The following is a 12,199-nucleotide window of genomic DNA, read 5'->3' on the forward strand; positions in this document are numbered from 1 at the left end:
CATAATGATCTGTACATAGCATGTGAGTCATAGTATTTAACATTTTAAACAGCAAATTTAAATAGGAACATTTTGAAGAGAACTTTATATAGTATTTCCTTTCAGGAGTCATAAAGAGGTATGCCCTTGGTAATCTCACATATTGGTCTATATCTGCATAATTGACTCAGATTAACTAAGCTCCTAAATGATCATTCCTTTTTATATTTTGGTTACTTAAGAGTCAATAGACTTAATAGAAGACAACCAGCCTTGGCATAGTTGGTGACAACTGATGAAGAAAAAAATGCTCATCACAGTAACAAAATAAATATAACCAGATAACTAAATATACGCTATTGAAGATATAAGGAAAATTGCACATATGCACACATTCATATACACATACACACAGTGGAGAATGGAAGGCCAGTTCCAGGATGATTGCCAGTGTCTTGGGAAGGCAGCCAGGAAGAAAAATTATATGTGCTATGTTTAGTTGCTCAGTTGTGTCTGACTCTTTGCGACCCCATGGATTGTAGCCTGCTATGCTCCTCTGTCCATGGGAATCCTCAGGCAAGAATACTGGAGTGGGTTGCCCTGCTATCCTCCAGGGGATCTTCCCAACCCAGGGGTTGAACCCAGTCCTCCCATATTGCAGGTAGATTCTTTACTGTCTGGGCCACCAGGGAAGCCCAAAAGGCATGAATATATTTGCTTAATCAGAGTATAATGACAATTAATACTTGTCAATAATGTACCTTTAAATTCTGAAAGAAAAAGGAGTAAAGAGTAAGTCTTACTGATTCCCTCTTTGAAAAGATGTTGTCAGAGGTATGACCTCTTATTGCATCTACCAAACCACATGAGCCTCTTCTAAAAAGTAACAGGATTAATGAACCCAATAGCACAATCTGGGTAACTGTGTCTGGCTGGCAATACATCCTCCCTGTGGATTCAGTGTCTTCTAAGATTCCTGACCTCTACTGTTTCTATGCAATTGACTTAAATGTTCAGTAGCTTAACCAGATCACCTTTGGGTTATGGATGAAGAGGACTATAGCAGCCATTTTTGTGAGTTATTTTGTGGGAAAAAAACAGATATACTTTAAAATGATGAAGGAACAATTACTTAACCACTAATTGAAAACGTACAATTGCTATAATTATTAATGAAAATTGAATAAGTGGTATTTGATTCTTTGCCTTTTCTCTCTCCAAGACCAGTCAAGGTTGGGTTTTCAGAGCACTAAGCTCAATAAGTGGCAAAGTTAGGGCATGATGGGGCTGCTCTTAAAACTGAGACTGGGTAGGAAGTGAAGCAGTGTTTTGAAATGTGTCAAATGTGAAAGCAGAAGCTGGTACAGGAGAGACTGAGGATTAAAACAAGATGGAAATTAGGAGCTAGGTAAAGATGGGACAGCCACAAACACCAACAATTGAGAAAAATTATTCTTGGCTGAAATCAGGCATGAAATCAGAAAGCAGGAGGAAACCCAAACCATAAGACCAGACAGGGCAGATGGTCCAAAGACTGGGCAGGCAACCAGGAACTGAAGAGGCAGGCTTTGCTGTCAGTGGGAAAGAAGTGAGGCACAAGCAACACAAAAGATTTTGATACGAGATGATTATTTTTGGCTTTGAACTGCTAAGACTCCAGATGACCTAAACCACTATTGGCAAGCAGAAGTCAAATAAATTGATCAATTTTCCAACCCTATTACATAGCTTCAGCTATAGAAGCTACTTTTCTTCTGAAAGGATTTTAAGTCTTAAATAATTTTCTATTAAAATGAAGTGACCAGCCTTTGGGGTGGGTGATTATATAGAAAGAAGAGGGATGCATAAGTGTAAGGATATGAAGCTATAATAAAAGAAGAAAGGGTCACAGTATGAATAGTGGGGGGTGAGCAAATTATGTTTATTAGCAATCTCAAACTTTTAATTTTCCCCAGGTCAAGGGTTGTTTCCCAATATGGAAAATCTGAGAATTGCTGGGCTTAATTTTTAATGTCTTTCCTATTTAAGAAGTAAAATCATACCCACTACCCATAGATACCTCAATTAAGTACATTTCAAGTGTCAACTCCATAGAATTACTATTTCAAGTTCCATGATATAATTTTCCACCTTCATCAGTTATATGTTTGATATTCAGACATAAACAATTTTACTTAAAATGACAAATCCTGCTACAAGGGACATAAAATGTTTGATTATGAAGTTTTCTGCAAGTCCTAACACTGTATGCTACAATATTAAGTCTGAGTGAGGCTAGAAAATGCTGTTTAACTTACTGTATCTGTCATTATTAGGCAGATGGCTCTTTAAGAGCTGAGGTTTCAAAGAATGGAATCACCTCTGAGAATCAGAAAGGCATTGATTTAGAAGTTTAGGGTAGATAAAAAGAAACCCTGAATCACATGCATTCTCCACCCCTGACTTAACAGGTATTCACATAAATTACTATTAAGCTCTGGCTACACCCAATGTGTGCAGGCACTGTATAAGGTGGTGTTCTGAGGGGGCTAAACAGAGATATGTTAGTGAGAACTAGGATAAGTCTGATACAAGTTTCTAATTTAAATGTAGTGAGCACATGGATACCGCCATAGGAATTGACTTCATGGCTTATTAACTAACAAAATTGTTTCAGTGTTGATTAAAAACATGAAAGTAGTTATCATAGATATCTGAAATTATTTTAGATGAACAATGAAGAAAAACAAAAAATAAATTCCTCTATGTTGCATCCAGTAAACATGACTTTCAGGTAAATGCTTATTTTATACCTTTTAACCACCTTGTTAAATTACAATTGACACACCTTACAAGTCACCCATTTAAAGAATATAATTCAGAGTTTTCTAGGAATATTAATTGTATTTATTAATTTTAAAATGTGGTAAATATATATATATAACAAACTTTGCCATTTTAGCCATTTTTTAAGAGTGTACAACAATTCAGTGGCATTCACTGCATTCATAGTGTTATGCACTATTTCATTTTCTTAGTGAAATGAACATCGTTGACAAAATCCAATTTATCTATATTTTTTTTTCTTTTGTTTCTTGTACTTTTGGTATCATATCTAAGACGGCATTGCCAAATCTCAGATCATGAAGATTTACTCCTATGATTTCCCCTAAATATTTGATGGTTTTAGCTCTTATACTGAAGTCTTTGATCCATTTTGAGTTAGTTTTTATGCATGGTATGAGGTAGGAGTTCAGATTCATTCCTTTGTATGCAGAAATCCAGTTGCCCTGCCACCGTCTATTGAAAAGACTATTCTTTCTCTATTGAATGGACTTGTCAAAACTCAACTGGTCATAGATGTATGGGTTTATATTTGGATTCTTAATTCTAATCCATTGGTCTCCACTTATATCCACATGCCAATACCACACGGTTTCATTTCCTGTGGCTCTGTGGTAAGCTTTGAAATCAGGAAGTGAGTTCTCCAAGTCCATCCTTTATCAAGATTGTTTTAGCTCTTTGGTGCCCTTGTAATTCCATACTAATTTGAGGATAAATTTTATACTTCTGCAAAAAAAAAAAAGTTGCTGGAGTTTTAATGGGTACTGTATTGAATCTGTAGATTGTTCTGTGTAGTACTGACATCTTGACAATAATAAACCTTTCAATGAATAAACTCAAAATGTCTTTCTACTTACTTAGGTTTTCTTTAATTTCTTTCAGTAATGCTTTGGAGTTTTAAGTGTAGAAATCTTTCACCTCCCTGGTTAAAAATATTCCCATGTATTTTACCCTCTTATATGCTATTGTCAATGTGATTATTTCCTTGATTTCTTTTTCTGATTGTTCACTGATGGTATTTAAGAGCATACCTGATTTTTGTGTGTTAATCTTGTATATCAAAACTTTGCTGAGTTTATTAATTATAGTAGCTTTCTTATGGATTTTTTTGAGTTTTCTATCTATACATGTTCATGTCATTTATAGTATAGTTTTCTATCTTCCTTTCCAATTTGGATGGCTTCTATCTCTTTTTCTTACATAATTGCTCTGGTTAAGGTTTCTTATTGATAAACACATTTATCTCTAGCTTGCTGCTGCTGCTAAGTCGCTTCAGTTGTGTCTGACTTTGTGCGACCCCATAGATGGCAGCCCACCAAGCTCCACTGTCCCTGGGATTCTCCAGGCAAGAACACTGGAGTGGGTTGCCATTTCCTCCTCCAATGCATGAAAGTGAAAAGTGAAAGTGAAGTCGCTCAGTCGTGTCCGACTCTTCGGGACCCCATGGACTGCAGCCCACCAGGCTCTTCCGTCCATGGGATTTCCCAGGCAAGAGTACTGGAGTGGGTAGCTGTTCCCTTCTCCAGGGGCTCATCCCAATTAAGGGATCGAACCAAGGTTTCCCGCATTGCAGGTGGATTCTTTACCAGCTGATCCACCAGGGAGAGAAGAGTATAATAAAACAGGGATGGTCCCTCTATCCATTTCATCACACAGGAAATGAAAAAGTCATACGATTGGTGAAAAATTAATTTGGTAGAAATAACTCACTTTCCAACACTTGAAAAATAAAGGCCTGTGTTTCTTACATCTCATACGTATCTCTGGAAAATGAGAGGTATGAAATATCCATGTATAAATATCAGGAGTTGATGTGAGTTTTCAGGCTATGAAGTATATGATTTGTTGCTACTGGGGAAAATGTTTTCTAACAGTAAAAGTACATGTGACATATTTTTTAATAAAGGATCCATCTAAATTATGAAATGCAATCATTTCACTGGTGAAAATGGAATTCATTTATTCTGGGAGTCATGCCTATTATATTAAATTTTGCTTACCCTGATTAATGGTGAACCTGAGGTGTCCCTAAGAAGTAAATCTCAATCCTACTCTACTCATTTCCACCTCTGTCATTTTAAACTTTTCAATTTGGTTTTTCTAAATATTTTCAGTTCTAAGAGTTTCTATGAAGTCTTCCTGAATGTGTTTAAGCTTTTAGGTAAAGGGAAAATATATTTTAAAGTCCTAAGAAAAATAAAATATTTTTGGTCCCTACTTTTACTCATATCTATTAAACATATTTCTTTTGGTCAAGAAGAGATCTTTTTAGAAATGTTTGTTTCCTAGTTAGGGTACTATTAAATTTTATTCTCTATCTCATTAAAAAATTAATGAGTAATGCTCTTTTTTTTGCTTCCTGATTTTAAAACCTATGAAAATGAGGTTTGCTTATTTTGATTTTTTTGGTTTGTTCATTTTTAAGTTGTAGTAATAGGGAGAGATTGTGTACTGTATTTCCTGTGCAACCATGGGTGCCACACGATTTACATATATCATCTTTCTTTTCTGGAAACCCTAGATAAGTTTTATTTTACACCTGGTCTCTGATCGTTTCCAATCCAAATTTTAGCCTGTTTGAATAAACTGTTTTTAAGGAAAGGTATCACAAATTTTAAAATTCAGATACTGCTTTGTCCTTTTTGTAATGAAAACAAATTTAGAGCAACTTGCAAAGATAAGCACAACAGAAGAATATAAGACAAATGAGAAGTAGATCAGAAGTGGAGAAAAGGATTCTGAGAACTGGAAAATAGAGTTGACCCAGAGGGAATGCTCTGAGGATGGTCCATGAAATGGGTATGGTCCAATCTATGTATTTAATTCATACAGGATACAACTTTGACTTGAAGATTCCCCAATGCAAATTTAAGCAAGACAAAAGAATCAGTTACATACGTCACACTTTCAAAACAAAACAAACCAAAGCCAGTTGCTTAGAAGCACATCTCCAACAGTAGGAGAGAAGACATTTATGGTCTGTATCCTGTCACTCTCAAGACTAACAAAGTAACAAGGCCCCACAGCATTATTTTAGGAAGACCAGCAATGTGCTTCATTAAGTTGTTTCACCTAAAATCCTTAAAAAAAGGATCACACTGAGATTATGCCCAAGTGTGCTTTGGTAAAAACTATCTAGGAGAAGTGGTGGCCAGAGAGGAGGGATTTAATGGAAACCTTGATACACAACAGTGCCTTAGAGAATTTTATTTGGGGGGCATTTTCATATGGTTGTGTTATCATAAAAAAGCCAGCACCAAGATTATGATCTGCAGTGTGTAATTACATCATGGCACATTAAATCTGTTATAAGAATCTACAGATAGAATAAAATTACACAACGTTATAAGGCAGTATGAGAAACAATAAACCAAGTCTATTAGATCATCCTTTTCTCACTGAATGTATTAAAATGCTGTATTATTTGACCACTGCTAAAGAAAAAAGGGAAGAAATCATGAGAAGTAGTAAACAAAAATATTGAGCTATAAAATGGTGTCTACCTTTGGAAAGATGATGACTTAAAAAAAAAAAGAATTAAAACAATCTGTATGAAAGGAAAGAGAGAAAAGAAACAAGCCAATTTGGAAAAGCAGTGATAACTGGGGGGCTGAGGCGGGGCCGGGGGGGGTGCGGGGAATGTCCATGAACTTAAGTTTTCATTTCCCAGTCCTTATGAAACAAGCTGAACCAAACGTTTTGGGTGAGAAAATTCAGAAAACATTGGCTTTGCAAATGTAACCAGAAATGCCACAAAAGGGAGGGGAAAGGATTAATCATCCAGGGTCACAAAACCAAATGACAACTGGGGCATCAAATTTGCTAAACTGATTCACATGATACAGCAGCTGCCATATTTTTTCTCCTCCTCTTTTCAGGCAGGAAATAAATACCACTGACCACAAAAGCTGTCACTGTTTAATTGGATCTAGCTGTGGGAGAGTGCTTAAATGGGAACATGCCCAGGAATATGGAGGCAGCTAGGATGAATAAAGCTGACCCAGGTTTCCGTAGCTTAACTCTAAGGAGACCCCATGTTGCCAATGGGAAGGCCATCTCCACCAGCTTCTCCTCCCGAGTGCAGTGTTAGCACATCCACAGCCACCTAGTGGGAACCAGGCGCAGAGTAAAACACAGACTTTCAAGATGAAAAGTGTATGTACGTGTGTGCACATGGATAAAGGTTTGGAAGAAGACACATCAAAATGGTAACAGTCTGCATCTCTGGGTGGTGACATTAAATATAATATTTAATTCTTTTCTGGCACTTTGTTGTATTTCCAAAATTCCATTCATTATGTTGCTGTGTGTCTGAATCTTGAGGGTGAGGTGATGGTTTTCCAATTTGGAAAAGATCATGAGGTGTTTCCCCTGAATGAGCTCCTTGCCTCCTCCCTGCCCAGCTCCTTATAAATCATTTACCTAAAAGACAAGATCCTTATTGCGGTCTTTTCCTGATTCCTCTCTTTTTAGCATTTCTTCTCAACATCTACCTACCTCCTATTGCGGCTGCACTCCTTAGGCTAGGTTTTAAGTAGGTCATGTTTTTTCATAATTCCTATTTTTGCTCTTAAATACCCTCCTTATGTGGGGCTTCCCAGGTGGCACTAGTGGTAAAGAACTGGCTTGCCAATGTGGGAGACGTGAGACGTGGATTCGATTCCTGGGTTGGGAAGATGCCCCGGAGGAGACCATGGCAACCCACTCCAGTGTTCTTGCCTGGAGGATCCCATGGACAGGGGAGCCTGGTGGGCTACAGTCCATAATGTCGCAGAGTCGGACGTGACTGTGGCCACTTAGCACGCACACAGCCTTCTCACTGGCCAGAGTCTTTGCCAGCCTTGGAGCCAGGGAAACCACATCTCTTCTTTGTACCTCCATGTGCATTGTGCATTTTACCATCAGGCTACATGATATTTTTGTTAATTGAAATGAAATATTTTCCCCTGTAAATTCCTCCATATGAAAACCCACTCTAATTTCCTTATTGAATTCCCGTAGACACATAATCTCTTTGCTTAAAAAACTGATTGCGGTATTGAAGTTAATTATCAGTCTTGTGATTTCCCCTAGCAATCACCTAGAAACTGGCTTCTTTCTAAATCTTTTGACAATTTAAACTTGAAAATGCTGTGTAAGAATCTGTCTAGAAAAATGAACTTAGTTGCATTTATTTATCTACACTCACGTCTCTCCAACTAGAATATTAACTTCCTATAGGCGGAGCTAAAATCTTCATAATTTATCTAGGAAACATTTCTTGAGCCCCAGATATGAGCCATGTAACCTACTGCAGAGCTACTCAGAATGTGATTTATATTTGGTTATGGTCTTACTCTGTTTATCGTTCCAAGATTACATAAATACAAAAATTGAGGATAGCTGTTTAGAAATGTTTGTGGATATTTGTCTGTTGAGGCTAAGAATAAGAAATCTGGACTAGTGTTTTGTGTGTCTTTTAATTTTACTTTCCAACTACTTCTTACAAAAGCATTGGTATGTGATGGATTGAAAACAAAACAAGAAACAGCTGGTCCTCCTCATACAGTTTAGATAGCTCTGTTCTGCTAACGCTGGTGTTTAGATATGAGTAAATACACATGTGCCTAGCTGATTTCTACTTCTGATTTCTAATAACTTTTGCTAGCTGAAAACATGTATATTTTTGCTCTTCTGAAAATATTTTCTCTTCCTTTCTCTTTGAATAAATGTGATACCCAAAGCCCCACAGTTGGAAAGGGCCAAGTACTATATAACTTTCTTCAATCAGAATGAAATAATTTTTCATGTAAATTGCTCTATATGAAAACTCACTCTAATTTTCTTATTGAATTCCCTTAGACACATAATCTGTTTGATTGAAACTGATTGCAGTGTTGAAGTTAATTATCAGCCTTCGTGATTTCCCTTAGCAATGGCCTAGCAACTTGCTTCTTTCTAAATCATTTTAGACAATTTAAAGTTGACAACTCCATATGATAATCTATGTAGAAAAACTGACTTACTTCATTATGACTCACAAATACTGACAAATTCCTTTAAACATACCCTGTTTTGGATTTATCAATACATTTATTAACACTCTCTTGGATCTACGAATTCATTCAGATCATAGTGCTTAACATTTTTAAAAAGCAATAAAATTGCATTTTCTTATACTTATTCTAAAACAACTTAGTTTTAAAATATAAAGAGAAATGGACCAGCTAGACCTAATTGATATCTATAGGACATTTCACCCCAAAACAATCAACTTCACCTTTTTCTCAAGTGCACACGGAACATTCTCCAGAATAGATCACATCCTGGGCCATAAATCTGGTCTTGGAAAATTCAAAAAAATTGAAATCATTCCAGTCATCTTTTCTGACCACAGTGCAGTAAGATTAGATCTCAATTACAGGAAAAAAATTGTTAAAAATTCAAACATATGGAGGCTAAATAACACGCTTCTGAATAACCAACAAATCATAGAAGAAATCAAAAAAGAAATCAAAATATGTATAGAAATGAATGAAAATGAAAACACAACAACCCAAAACCTATGGGACACTGTAAAAGCAGTGCTAAGGGGAAGGTTCATAGCATTACAGGCTTATATCAAGAAACAAGAAAAAAACCAAATAAATAACCTAACTCTACACCTAAAGCAATTAGAGAAGGAAGAAATGAAGAACCCCAGGGTTAGCAGAAGGAAAGAAATCTTAAAAATTAGGGCAGAAATAAATGCAAAAGAAACTAAAGAGACCATAGCAAAAATCAACAAAGCTAAAGCTGGTTTTTTGAAAAAATAAACAAAATTGACAAACCATTAGCAAGACTCATTAAGAAACAAAGAGAGAAGAAATCCAAAAATTAACAAAATAGAAATGAATGGAAGAGATCACAACAGACAACACTGAAATACAAAGGATCATAAAGACTACTACCAGCAAGCCTAATGGACATAAAATGGACAACTTGGATGAAATTTTTTGGACAAATTCTTAGAAAAGTATAACTTTGCAAAACTGAACCAGGAAGAAATAGGAGATCTTAACAGACCCATCACAAGCAAGGAAATAGAAACTGTAATCAGAAATCTTCCAGCAAACAAAAACCCAGGACCAGATGGCTTCACAGCTGAATTCTACCAAAAATTTAGAGAGAGCTAACACCTATCTTACTCAAACTCTTCCAAAAAATTGCAGAAGGTAAACTTCCAAATTCATTCTATGAGGCCACCATCACCCTAATTCCAAAACCAGACAAAAGAGCCACAAAAAAGAAAAACTACAGGCCAATATCACTGATGGAACAATAGATCAAAAATCCTTACAAAATTCTGCAAACAGAAATCAACAACATATTAAAAAATGCATACACCATGACCAAGTGGGCTTTATCCCAGGAATGCAAGGATTCTTTAATATCCGCAAATCAATCAATGTAATACACCACATTAACAAATTGAAAGATAAAAACCGTATGATTATCTCAATAGATGCAGAGAAAGCCTTTGACAAAATTCAACACTCATTTATGATTAAAACTCTCCAGAAAGCAGGAATAGAAGGAAAATACCTCAACATAATAAAAGCTATATATGACAAACCCACAGCAAGCATCACCCTCAACGGTGAAAAATTGAAGGCATTTCCCCTGAAATCAGGAACAAGACAAGGGTGCCCATCTCACCACCTATATCAACATTAGTGTTTGGAAGTTCTGGCCACAGCAATCAGAGCAGAAAAGAAGTAAAAGGAATACCAGATAGGAAAAGAAGAAGTGAAACTCCTCACTGTTTGTGCAGATTGACATGATCCTCTACATAGAAAACCACTAAAGGACTCTACCAGAAAATTACTAGAACAATCAATGAATATAGCAAAGTTGCAGGATATAAAATTAACACACAGAAATCCCTTGCATTCCTATATACTAACAATGAGAAAACAGAAAGAGAAATTAAGGAAACAATACCATCACCATTGCAACAAAAAGAATAAAATACTTAGGAGTATATCTACCTAAAGAAACAAAAGACCTATACATAGAAAACTATAAAACCCTGATGAAAGAAATCAAAGAGGACACAAACAGATGGAGAAATATACCGTGTTCATGGATTGGAAGAATCAATATTGTGAAAATGACTACCAAAGCAATCTATAGATTCAATGCAATCCCTATCAGCTACCAATGGTTATTTTTTCACCAGACCTAGAACAAATAAGTCACAATTTGTATGGAAAACACAAAAAAACCTCGAATAGCCAAAGTATCTTGAGGAAAGAAGAATGGAACTGGCAGGAATCAAACCTGCCTGATCATTACTATACTTACAAAGCCACGTCATCAAGGACCAGTATTGGTACTGGCACAAAGAACAGAAATATTAGATCAATGGAACAGAATAGAAAGCCCAGAGATAAAATCCCACGGAAACCTATGGACACCTTATCTTTTGACAAAGGAGGCAAGGATATACAATGGAAAAAAGACAACCTCTTTAACAAGTGGTGCTGGGAAAACTGGTCAACCACTTGTAAAAGAATGAAACTAGAACACTTTCTAACACCATACACAAAAATAAACTCAAAAATGGATTAAAGATCTAAATGTAAGACCAGAAACTATAAAACTCCTAGAGGAGAACATAGGCAAAACACTCTCTGACATAAATCACAGCAAGATCCTCTATGACCCACCTCCCAGAAAATTGGAAATAAAAGCAAAACTAAACAAATGGGACCTAATTAAACTTAAAAAGCTTTTGCACTACAAAGGAACTATAAAGTTAAGGTGAAAAGACAGCCGTCAGATGGGAGAAGAAAATTAATAGCAAATGAAGAAACAGACAAAGAATTAATCTCAAAAATATACAAGCAACTCCTGAAGCTCAATTCCAGAAAAATAAAAGACCCAATCAAAAAGTGGGCCAAAGGACTAAACAGACATTTCTCCAAAGAAGACATACAGATGGCTAACAAACACATGAAAAGTTGCTCAACATCACTCATTATTAGAGAAATGCAAATCAAAACCACAATGAGGTACCATTACACGCCAGTCAGGATGGCTGCTATCCAAAAGACTACAAGCAATAAATGCTGGAGAGGGTGTGGAGAAAAGGGAACCCTCTTACACTGTTGGTGGGAATGCAAACTAGTACAGCCACTATGGAAAACAGTGTGGAGATTCCTTAAAAACTGGAAATAGAACTGCCATATGACCCAGCAATCCCACTTTTGGGCATACACACTGAGGAAACCAGATCTGAAAGAGACACGTGCACCCCAATGTTCATCGCAGCACTGTTTATAATAGCCAGGACATGGAAGCAACCTAGATGCCATCAGCAGATGAATGGATAAGGAAGCTGTGGTACATATACACCATGGAATTTTACTCAGCC

The 12,199-nt window shown here is 36.3% G+C and overlaps 1 protein-coding gene across 1 annotated transcript in view; it reads right to left on the bottom strand.

Annotated features, from left to right (window-relative positions):
* MALRD1 (MAM and LDL receptor class A domain containing 1) overlaps nt 1-12,199 on the bottom strand; it is a 512,454-nt gene that overhangs the window by 3,744 nt on the left and 496,511 nt on the right. The window lies entirely within an intron of this gene.

This window comes from Cervus canadensis, chromosome 10 (assembly GCF_019320065.1).
Source record: "Cervus canadensis isolate Bull #8, Minnesota chromosome 10, ASM1932006v1, whole genome shotgun sequence".
Lineage (NCBI taxonomy): Eukaryota > Metazoa > Chordata > Mammalia > Artiodactyla > Cervidae > Cervus > Cervus canadensis.